Source organism: Piliocolobus tephrosceles, chromosome 12 (assembly GCF_002776525.5).
Source record: "Piliocolobus tephrosceles isolate RC106 chromosome 12, ASM277652v3, whole genome shotgun sequence".
Classification (NCBI taxonomy): Eukaryota; Metazoa; Chordata; class Mammalia; order Primates; family Cercopithecidae; genus Piliocolobus; species Piliocolobus tephrosceles.
The window spans coordinates 83389458-83398720 of NC_045445.1; the positions used below are offsets into that span (position 1 = coordinate 83389458).

Sequence of the window (9263 nt, forward strand, 5' to 3'; positions counted from 1 at the left end):
ATATGTATATACACACAAAAGTATACATATATGTGTATACATATGTCTGTATGTGATTACACAAGTATGAAGAAAAATATGGAATAATGAATACTAGTTTATTGACATAGGTTGTGGAGGGAGTACTGATATAGGCCGAGGTGGGAGGCAAGTAAAAATAGAAAGGACTATAATTTTTTTTCTTTCATAATTGAGATTTTATTGGTTAAGGATCAGTACAGACATTTCAATTTGTACACAATTCTTAACATATGTAACAAAAATCTAAAAAGCTATGTATTGTAATTCTTTTTTAAAGTTATTCCAGTGACTTTCCTGCTTAAAATTTGGAAGCAAATTTTCCTTAAGAGGCTATCAAGTACCAGTACCTTCACATGTTGATAAGCTATTATATATGTCCCACCAATTCACAACTGAATAGCATGTACACTACATATTCAAGTTTTAAATCTTTCACAGCACAGTAACAAAGTTATCAGGAAAACAGGACTACCACAACCAAAGATGTTATAGAGTGCATAGAATTCTGACAGGGAGAGCCATGATCAAAGAGTAGTTATCTCTAGGAAACAATTCTACTAAAAAAACAAACAAACAAACAAAAAAACACCATGGGAATAGAAGTAATTTAAAATGTTCAAGACATTAAATACAGGACTGACTCCATATTGCCATTTAATATGCTTTGTATTACAGGATATAAAAACTAACCCCCCATCTACGGAATGTTAAGCTGACACCCGAGACAATCAAAGCATCCCATAATTCAATATCCCACACTATTTTCTGGTTGTACCAAAAAATAAACAACCAGCAAACGATTTCACCTCAAAAAAAAAAAAAAAAAAAAAAAAAAAAAAAAAAAACATTTATACTTAAAAAAATGGGAAGAGGTGTGATTCCCTCCTTCTTAAAAATGTTTCTAGAGCTACTAAAAAACTTGCATTTACATTTACAATTTTGTAAATTTACCAACTATTTAGTTAATAAAAATATTCCTCTGGATTGTACAAGAAGTGAGACAGGGACCACTGATAAGACATGGTATATGGTACTAACCAGATTTGGCTCCTGCTTCATCAGAGGCTGGACTGTCTTCAGTTTTCCTTCCACCGTTTTCTGCAGGTAAATCTTCTTTAGTTTCTTGGTTAGCCACTTTGGCCTATTTTCCCTTTGCCCCCCTTTTCCCTTTTGTTTGCACTTTTTTGTCTAAAGATTTGTCCTTTGCTGCTGCCTTTTTCGGTTTTGCTTCCACTTTTGCAGGAGGTTTAGCTGACAACCGCGCCGATCTCCTCTTGGGCTCTTCCTTGGCGGCCCCTTAGGCGGAGCAGACTTTCCTCTTGGGAATCCTGGCGGCGGGGAGGGCGCGTGCCTCCCCTGCCGTGCCGGGTGCCTGTGGGCTGCGGTGCGTGGAGAGCCTTCGCGAAGCTGGGCTGGCTGACTGCTGCCACTCCTCCCGCCGCCCAAGCGGAGAAAGGACTATAGTTTTAATAAAGCATGCACATAGGGTTTCTTTTATGACTGGGTCTAAAATTACATAAATATTTGTGTGTAATTATAAAGATATTACCTTAAAAATATTTTTAGAAGATGAGTAAAAATATGCCAGAAAAACATCTTAACAAAAGAAAACTGGAGGCTGGGTGTGGTGGCTCACTCCTATAATCCCAGCACTTTGGGAGGCCCAGGCAGGCAGATCACTTGAGGTCAGGAGTTCAAGACCAGCCTGGCCAACATGGGGAAACCTCGTCTCTACTAAAAATACAAAAATTAACTTGGCATGGTGGCATGAGCCTGTAGTCCCAGCTACTCGGGAGGCTGAGGCAGGAGAATCACTTGAACCCAGGAGGTGGAGGTTGCAGTGAGTTGAGATCATGCTGCTGCACTCCAGCCTGGGCAACAGAGCGAGACTCCATCTCAAACAACAACAACAATAACAAAAACTGGAAAGTAGAATTGCTGACAGGATTGACTTTTGTACCAAAAGTGTTATTAGAGGTACATCATTATGTCATTTATTGGTGATCAAATAAATAATTCTCTGAGAAGATAGAACAATCTCGAATCTACAATGCCCTCTATGTGCTTTTAAAACATATATAGATGCTATTGTAATATACATAACCTCTTACAACTCACTTTTTGCATTCAATATTGATTTCTAGATTTATCCCTTCTGATACAACTGGCATTAGATTCTGCATCTTAGCTGTGTTACAGTAGGTCTTCCACCGTCACAACTATTCATTTCCCTTTTGATAAATGTTTAGGTTCGTTCTAGTTTTTTGCTATTCAAAACAATACTGTGATGTAAGGAATATAACAGCACATATTTCTTTTTTTTTTTTTTTGAGACGGAGTCTCGCTCTGTCGCCCAGGCTGGAGTGCAGTGGCCGGATCTCAGCTCACTGCAAGCTCCGCCTCCCGGGTTTACGCCATTCTCCTGCCTCAGCCTCCCGAGTAGCTGGGACTACAGGGGCCAGCCACCTCGCCCGGCTAACTTTTTGTATTTTTTAGTAGAGACGGGGTTTCACCGTGTTAGCCAGGATGGTCTCTAACTCCTGACCTCGTGATCCGCCCGTCTCGGCCTCCCAAAGTGCTGGGATTACAGGCTTGAGCCACCGCGCCCGGCCAACAGCACATATTTCATTTCAATCATGTGCAAGTATATCTGTAAGCAAATTCCTAGAAGTAGAATTTCTGGGCCAAAAAGTATGTGCATTAGTAATTTGATAGCTATTGCCAACTTGCTGACTACAGAGGCTCTAACGACCAAGTACCCTCACCCTACCACCAGCAATGTTGAAGGGTGCCTGCCTGTGGCTCCACACCTTCAACAACAGTGTTTATCAAACTGTCTCTCATTGCTCAGTCTGATGGGTGAAATCATATTCCATTTTATTTTTATCATTGAGCTTGAATGTCTCCTCACATGTTGAAATGCCATTTGTATTTCCTTTCTAATAAAATGTTTATTGGTATCCTTTGCTCATGTTAAAATTGGTTTGTTGACCTTTTATTGATTTATAGGAACTCTTCATGTATTTGGGAAATTAGTCCTTTATGCAATTAGCAGCAAATATTTAATTGAAATGGGGTCTTGCTATGTTGTCTAAGCTGGTCTTGAACTCCTGGCTTCAAGTTGTCAAGGTGAGCCACTGTGCCTGGCTCCTCATTTGTCTTTTATTTTACTTAGAATTGTTTATTTTTGCTGGCCAGAAAAAATTTTTGATGTAGTTGAAACTTTTCTCTTTCTCTCTCTTTTTCTTTCCCTTGTATATTTCATCGAACTTACAAAGGTTTTCTCCATTCCAGGATTATTAAAAAAAACATTCTCCCATGGTTTATTTTAACTGCTTTTAAAATTTCATATTTACATTTAAAGAAAACTCCGACTATGAGAAGATATTTGCAACGGTACAAATACAGCTGACATCTGGTATTCAGAATATATAAAGAACTCCTAGAAATCAATAACCATAAAAACAACTCCAGTAGAAACATGGACAAAAGATATGATCAAGCAATTCAGAGAAGAGATCTAAATGGTCAACAACTGTGAAAGGATGCTTAACTTCTCTAGTAATTCAGGGAAAAGCAAAGCCAGTGTTCCATACTCATCAGATTGGCAACAGTTTTAAAGCTTATATCAAGAGTGGTGAGGATCTGGCGAAATACTCACCAAAAGCAGAGATGTGAATAAACTTCAGGTGAAAATGTGAATTGTTATAACCATTTTGGAAAACAGATTGGGAATATTTATTAAGATTGAAATGCTCCAACATCCTCCTGCCCCCATGATGCCTCATGATGGCCTCCTCCTGCCCCCATGCATGCTCTTGGGTAATCTCCTCCCATTGAATGTGGGTTAGGCCTAGTAACTCACCTTTAATAAACAGAATGTGGCAAAAGTGTTATGATGTCACTTCTAGGAATTGCCTTGCAAGAAATGTCAAAAGAGGTTCTTCAGAGAGAAGAAAAATAATATTGGTTAGAAATATGAATCTACGTAAAGAAAGGAAGAACATTGAAACAGAAATAAATGAAGGTATAAATAAAATAAAATACTTTGTTTTTCTTGTTACTAATTGATCTAATAACAGCTTGTTCAAAATAATAGTAACAATATGTTGAATGATTATAGTATATATACTAATGAATGACAGAAATGATTATTACATCTGTTATAAGAGACTGAAGGAAGGAATTGGAAATAGTATGTTATAAGGTGCCTGCACTATTCATGAGGAGTTATAGTGTTATTTAAAAGTCAACTTGGACTAGTTGTAAATGTATATTGCAAGCTCTATTCACTAAAAAAGTGAAAATAAAAAGTAAAATTAATATGCTAAGAGAGGAGAGAAAATTGAACATATAAAATACTTAATTAAAATCAGAGAAGCTGGGTGCAGTGGTTCATGCCTGTAATCCCAGCACTTTGGGAGGTGAGGTGGGAGGATTGCTTGAGCCCAGGAGTTCCAGACCAGCCTGGGCAATACAGGGAGGCCTCATCTCTACAAAAAGAGTTAAAAAGTTAGCTGAGCATGGTGGTGTGTGCCTGTAGTCCCAGCTACTCAGGAGGCTGAGGTGGGAGGATTACTTGAGTGTGGGAGGCAAGGCTGCAGTGAGCTGACATCATATCACTGTACCCCAGTCTGAATGACACAGTGAGACTCCATCTCAAAAAAACAAAAAGACAAATAAAACAAAACAAAACAAAAAAAGCTGAACATGGTGGCTCACACCTGTAATCCAGCGCTTTGGGAGGCCAAGGTGGGTGGATCACCTGAGGTCAGGAGTTCAACACCAGCCTGGGCAACATGGTGAAACCCTCCTCTCTACTAAAAAAATACAAAAATTACCCAGGTGTGGTGGTGGGCACCTGCAATCCCAGCTACTCAGGAGGTGAAGGCAGGAGAATCGCTTGAACCTAGGAGGTGGAGGTTGCAGTGAGCCAAGATTGAGCCACTGCACTCCAGCCTGGGTGACAGAGCAAGACTCCATCAACAAGGAAAAAAAAAAAAAAAAAAAAAAAGAGCAAGGGCATCAAACAGGGAATAGTTACAAGTATTACAAGTGTGGTAGATATTAATCCAACTATATCAGTACTCGCTTTAAATGTGAATCATCTAAATGCACCAATTAAAAGAGACTATCAGAATGGATTTTAAAAACAAGACTTAACTATATGTTATCTACATGAAACCAACTTTATAAAGACAGAGATAAACTAAAAGTAAAGGGACTCAGAAATATATACCATACTAACAGTAATCAAAAGAAAGCCAGATTAGCTATGTTAATTTCAGACACAGCAGATTTCAGAACAAGGAAAATTATTAGGGACAAATAGGGGTGTTATGTAATGAAAAAGGAGTCAGTTCTCCAAGAAGACATAACAATCTTCAATGTCTATGTACCTAACAACAGAGCATCAAAACATATGAGTCAAAAACTGATAGGAATTCAAGAAAAAATAGATGAATCCATAATTATAGTTGGCGACTTCAACACCACTCTATCACTAATTGACAGATCCAGCAGGCAGAAAATCAGTACAGATATAGTTGAACTGAATAGCACCATCAATCAACTGGATCTAATGGACATTTATAGACAACTTCATCCAATAAAAGCAGAATACACATTCTTTTCAAGCTCACATTGGACATTCACCAAGATTGACTACATCCTGGGCCATGAAACATGCCGCAACAAATTTAAAAGAATAGACACTATACAAAGTATGCTCTCAGACTGCAATGAAATTGAATTAGGAATCAATAAAAGAATGATAGCTGGAAAATCATATAGTATTTGGAGATTAAACAATACACTTTCAAATAAAACATGGGTTAGAGAAGAAGTGTCAAGATAAATGTTAAAATATTTTGAGATAATTTACCAAAATATGTGGGATGCAGCAAAAGCAGTGCTTACAGGGAAATTTGTAGCATTGAATGCATACATTAGAAAATAAGAAAGACCTTAAATAAATCACCTAAGCTTCCATCTTAGGAAACTAGAAAATAAAAGAGTAAATTCAGTCCAAAGTAAGCAGAAAAAAACAGGCAATAACATTAAAACAGGAATCAATGAAATTGAAAACAGAACAATAGTAGAGAAAAAATAATACAATCAAAAGCTGATTCTTTGAAAAGGTCAACAAGATTGAGAAACCTGTAGCCAGACTAACCAAGAAAAAAAGAGAGTAAACAGAGTTACTCATATCAGAAACTACAGAGGAGCCATTGCGACTGACCTCATGGATATTAAAAGGATAATAAAAAGTACTATGAACAACTCTATGGCCACAAATTTGATAACTTAGATAAAATGAACAAATTCCATGGCTTGTTTTTAATGAATAGGATATGGCAAAAGTGATGGGATCTCACTGCATCTTTCCTCTTGGGATCTCTCTCCCTCTCTCTCCAGCTACCATGCTGTGAGGAGACTTAGGAAGCCTACGGATAGGTCCACATGATGAGGAATCAAAGCCTGACAACAGTCACATGAATTAGATTAGAAATGGGTCTTCTTTGGCCCGTCAACAACCATGTAAAAGAGCTTGGAAGTGGACCTCTTACCCTACTTGAGCCTTCAAATGAGACTGCAACCCTAGATGAGAGGTTGGGTGCAACCTCATAAGAAGCTTGGAGCCAGAGGCACGTAACTAAGCCATGCCTGGATTCCAGACCCATAGAAACTGTGATATGATAAATGTTTGTTGTTTTTAGCTGCTATGTTTTAGGGAAATTTGTTATACAGCAATAGATAACTACAACATACTCTTTGACCAAGAAATTCTATTTCAGTGTTTCTATACTGGAGCAATTTATTTCAATCCTTTTCACATCAGAACATATATTTTAAATGCTAATATTGTGTCAGCTCATTGAAATAAACAGACAGTGTGCTGTGGCCAGAGGCAACCGTCCCTAGGGGCAGCTTCTAAAGCCAGAGCTACCTTCCTGGAGAGCTATGGGGATCAATATATCAGAACACTTATAACTCAGTTGGGAAGCTCTGCCCTGAAGAAACTCTTCTATGTAGGCACAAGGAGCCATGCACTAGGATGTTCATTGAATCCTCACTTACAATTGCACAAAACAGAAACAGTAGGAAAAGAGATAAATTAGATAACTTATGCAAAAGAAGGCCATACAATAATACATTATAGTAATATATTGGATAATTGATACAGTAATATTCAGCAGTTAAAATGCATGACTTAGATCTACAGGTATCAAAATTGCTGAGTTTCAAAAATCAATAGAGTGAAAATCTAAGTTGCAAAAGTATATATTTATAATGATACCATCTGCATAATTTAAATACATGAAACAAAATTGTGTATTGGTCACAGATATATACATCTGTAAATACATATTGTATATATGCATATATGTATATATATACACATACACATACATATACACATATACATATATACACATATATCTATACATAGATATATATATACACACACACAAACACGAACAAGACGAGAGCACATCAACTTCCAAATAAGGCTTATTTTCAAGAGAGAGGTCAAGTGAATAGGATGAAGTGAGAGCTTCAACTGTACTATTTTGTTTCAAAAACAGAAGGATCTGAGGATCTGGAGAAAATAAAATTTGTGCATTCCATGTGACAGGTGCATTCAAATGTCTATTTTGTATTCTACTTTTCTGTATAGTTGATATATTTAAGAATATTTTATAAAGAAAATGTATCCTCTCTTGAGTCCAAAAATACATATACAAGCTGGGCACAGTGGCTCAAGCCTGTAACTCCAGAATGTTGGGAGACCTATGCAGGTGGATTGCTTGAGGTCAGGAGTTTGAGACCAGCCTGGTCAACATGGTGAAACCCCATCTCTACCAAAAAATACAAAAACTAGCTGGGTGTGGTGGTGTGCACCTGCAGTCCCAGCAACTCAGGAGGCTGAGGCGGGAGAATTGCTTGAACTTGGGAGGTGGAGGTTGCAGTGAGCCAAGATTGTGCCACTGTACTCCAGCCTGGGTGACAGAGCAAGACTCTGTCTCAAAAAAACAAAAAACAAAAATACATACACATTCAGTATATTGTATTGTCCCATTTCCTCATATCGTTATTTATTTTGCAGTCTATTTGATTTATCTATACCATAAGAAATGAGGTGAAGTTTCCCACTATAATTGCAGACTTCCTGATCTCTCTTTATATTTCTAACAGTATTTGTTTTATATATTTTGAAACTACGTTGTTTGGCACATAAATTTTTGTGACTATCATTTTTTTTTTAAATGCGTTGTTCTGCAACATGCTTTTTTCACTTAATATATTTATATTAGATCAGTACACATATACTTGCCTTATTTCCTTTCTTCTTCTTTTTCTTTTCTCTTTCTTTTTTTTTTTTGAGACAGGGTCTGAGTCTATTTTCTAGGCTGGATTGCAGTGGTGCAATCTTAGCTCACTGCAGCCTCAACCTCCTGGGCTCAAGTGATTCTCCCACCTCAGCCTCCCAAGTGGCTGGGACTATAGGCATGTGCCATTGTGCCACGGAAATTTTTACATTTTTTTGCAGAGATGGGGTTTCACCATATTGTCCAGGCTGGTCTCAAACTCCTGGGCTCAAGCAATCCTCCTGCCTTGGTCTCCCAAAGTGCTGTGATTACAGGTGTCAGCCACCATGTCTGTACATGAGCCACCAAGCAACATGTTTAAGTAAATTTAAGCAATTTATTTGTTGAGGAGAATTAAAGTGGGTTGCATTATCTTGCTACACTCCTATTCACATATCTTTCTCCACTTGTGTGTCTCAATAGAACACACAACAGAGAAGTTGACTAGAAGTAGAATTGCTAGATGAAAATGTATCTCCATTTAAAAAATTGATAGCTTCAGATTTCTCGCCAATGAAGTTCTATTATTGTTGTTATTATTATCATTATTTTGAGACAGCATCTTGCTTGGTTGTCCAGGCTGGAGTGCAGTGGCGTGATCTCCACTCACTTCAGTCTCAACCTCCTGGGCTCACACAATCCTCCTGCCTCAGCCTCCTAAGTAGTTGGGACTACAGGCACACACCACCAGCTTGTCGCATCTTTCTCAGTGAATAAAACAACCTGTTTTGTTCTCTTTAGTGCTTTTTACTCTGAGTTCTCCATGTTTAGGATATTGATATTGTTAGGAGTTTCTTTCCTCCTTCCTTTTCTTTCTTTCTTTCTTTCTTTCTTTCTTTCTTTCTTTCTTTCTTTCTTTCTTTCTTTCTT

General features: G+C 37.8%; 1 pseudogene; it reads right to left on the bottom strand.

The window, feature by feature from the left end:
• Positions 1–690: 690 nt before the first annotated feature.
• Positions 691–9263, bottom strand: part of LOC111536102 — a 10081-nt pseudogene continuing 1508 nt past the window's right edge.